Genomic DNA, 2,964 nt, shown 5'->3' on the forward strand with positions numbered 1-2,964 from the left:
TCCCACTTCTTCCTCCTCCCCAACTGGAGAGCAGACAAGAAGGAGGAGAGAGAGGGAGAAAAATGAAAGCGGGAGAGCGAGGGCGGCGGAGCGGCGGTCTTCTTGCATGCTGAAGGGAGCGAAGCTTGTGGGAAAATTTGAGATGCTCTGATTGCCGAAGCCCTCCCTTCTTCTCTTTCCGCCTCTGTTTTTCATGTATGCTTTTAATGAACCTGGTCACTCGCTCTTTCATGCAGGAATTCTTCCACAACACTGCTTGTCACGTGGCGAGCGTACACACAGTCTTCAATCAAAGCTGGAGAGCAGGTGTCGGTAGCATAAAACACGGTGCGCGCATCTCTTTGTCTCACAACCCAACTGTTCCTCTCTCTCTCTCTCCTCTTTCTGTYTCACACGCACTTCAATGCAATCTGACGTGCACCTGTTCCACTGTTACAACTTTACCCACTTGTTTGTTTTTGCATGCACTCTCCCACCTGTGTGCATGCACCGTTGTCCTTAATGAAAACAGAAGCAGGGATGTTAGGTCAAAAAGCTCCACAGCATGAAAAGGAAAAGGGCAGTGGGAGGACGAGGGAAGGGAAGGATGCAGGGAAAGAGGCAAAGGRGAGAGGGGCTCTTTGTAGAGCACTCATTAGTCGGTGAGAGTGTGAGCATGAGGAGCTTCTTTCCTCTAATCCAGAGAGCTACATGTCTCAGCCTCTGTGTTCTTTTCATTATTTCAAAACAAGAGATCATGCCCCCCCCCAACACACACACACACTCACACACACACACACACCAAGTCTCTCAGGTGTGTTGTCCATTTATTTCCCCCCGTCCCCTCTGGCGGTGCGCTGCCTCCTTCGTTCACCCGTCCCTCCTGCCTCCATGTTTCTTCTGCAGTCTCTCACAAAGATTTCACCCAGTCAGGAGTCATTTCAAGAACAATGCTGGGTTGTTTTGTTCTTGCTACTGGTCATTTCATGAAGCAAGATTTTATTAGAGTAGCTGAGGTGATCAGTATTGGCTTAAAACCCATGTTCTGTGTTTGTAACTGTATAGATCTGTGGTAATTGATGTTTTTCTCATCTGTTTTCTGATTGGCTGACGTCTGATTAAGCTCACCTGCAGTGAGTTCTCTGGAGGAGCACTGAAGATCTGATCCTCGCTGGAGCAACTCATWTCTTATGGTAWATCTCCTGGCCATCTAARTGTTTTGTATACTTACCTGAAATATTTACCCGTGTCTCCTTTTGCCCCTTTTCCACTAGTGCCACTTAGTGTAGTGTCTGTACGGTTCGGTGTGGTTCCAAGCCACTTCCATTATTAGGCCAGATTCATGGAACCGGCCCTATTTTTTAGTACYGACTTCGTTGTGGTTCCAAGTGGTCCCAGTCGACACCAAAATGCGATGTCAGAACACTGTTCGTCACTGATTGGCTAGGGGGTGGAGTCACTGGTTGCGTCCAAGCTGCCTTTACAACAACAACAACTCAAGGAGCCATTTTTCAATTGTAACAGCGACATTGGTTGTGTTTCCATCCAATTTTAATTAGAATTTTTAGCAAATTTTAAATATTTCAGAACTTATTTGGAAAATGTGTTTTCATCTCTCATTTTGCACATTAACTCTTTTTCGAAAAACTCAAAAATCACCTCCACCAACCGCCCAAAACACACCTACTGGAACAGGACTGGAACGTCAATGGAAAAGCACCCGAAATGACCCGTTCCAACACTGATCGTACTGACACTAAGTTGTGTCCAGAAAAGACCTGAGAGTTGACCTGAAGATTTTGTGCTGCCCAAAGATAAGTCCTCCTGAGAAAGATACTCACCCACCTGCCTGCCTGCCTGTCACCTGCTGYTGGTGGAGCTTACCTGCTCGATCCTCTTATCTGTCAACCATCCTACTGGAGAAACCAAGTAGCCAACTCACTAGAATCATACCCTCTCCTCAAGAACATCACCACCTTTGGATCCTGTGAGGAAACAAACTTACCTAATCAATTACCAGCAACTATTGTTTACCTGCAAAGATACTCACCAGATCTCCTTCCTTTTCAGCCTGGAATCCTGGTCCAACATCGCTGTAAATAAAATTCACTTTCCTTTTGTACTTACCTGTCTCTGAGWCTGTCTCCTGCCTCACGCTCTCTTYTGACTGTACCAGAATCCAGATAAGATTGCCCATAGATGATCTCATTTAACTCATTTTGCAGTTTTTAAAAAATGCACGAGTCTTGTACTCCTGAGGCTGTAGGTTTGAGCTCAGGTTGGTGCCTTAGGCAAATGGGTGAATATACTGTATATGGCAATTTTATTTGCCACCAGGTGCAATGGCAGAATCAGTGGGTGGCCAATGATGGCTTTTGCAACATAGATTGATCTTTGGCAACCCCACCTGTCGCCTCGATCATTTGAGGTAACTTTTCTTTTAAGTAATAGAAAACTAGAACGTACAGTATAGTTTATTCAAATGATCAGGGTAGCTGATTTTCATTAATATATGGCAATGGTCAACTTGGATTTTGATGTGGCAACTGAATTTTTGAAAGCAACTGTATAACGCTTAAATGCAGCCACACAGCAAAATGTAAGTTGGAAGGATGGAGAGTATKTCCAAGTCTCCTCTTCTCTCCAGGRACAATTGGGCAGTTACAAAAATAGATGCTTCCACGTGTAAAAAAAAATACCATTCTGAATTTTATCATCTAAGTCTCATTAAAAACCTAGATAGGAGAATTATTTTACAATCAGAGTGAGTAAAGGAATTTATCCCAGTCACACTTGTTTACATTGAGATTCTGGTCATTTCCAGACTACATGTCTATCTGTGTGTGTGTGTGTGTGTGTGTGTGTGTGTGTGTGTGTGTGTGTGTGTGTGTGTATACACACAGTAAAGACATTGTTGCATGGATAATTGTGAAAACATTCCTTTTCCCACATTTTTTCCAAGTATTTTTTAAGAGTCTGAGAAAA

At 44.0% G+C, this 2,964-nt stretch overlaps 1 long non-coding RNA gene across 1 annotated transcript; it reads left to right on the forward strand.

The window, feature by feature from the left end:
* Positions 1-1,675: 1,675 nt before the first annotated feature.
* Positions 1,676-2,101, forward strand: LOC106517411 (uncharacterized). Its single transcript, XR_001310206.1, has 2 exons — positions 1,676-1,966; positions 2,050-2,101. It is a non-coding gene; the product is annotated as an uncharacterized LOC106517411 (long non-coding RNA).
* The last annotated feature ends 863 nt before the right edge of the window (positions 2,102-2,964 follow it).

This window comes from Austrofundulus limnaeus, unplaced genomic scaffold (genome assembly GCF_001266775.1).
Source record: "Austrofundulus limnaeus strain Quisiro unplaced genomic scaffold, Austrofundulus_limnaeus-1.0 Scaffold48, whole genome shotgun sequence".
In the NCBI taxonomy this organism is placed as follows: domain Eukaryota; kingdom Metazoa; phylum Chordata; class Actinopteri; order Cyprinodontiformes; family Rivulidae; genus Austrofundulus; species Austrofundulus limnaeus.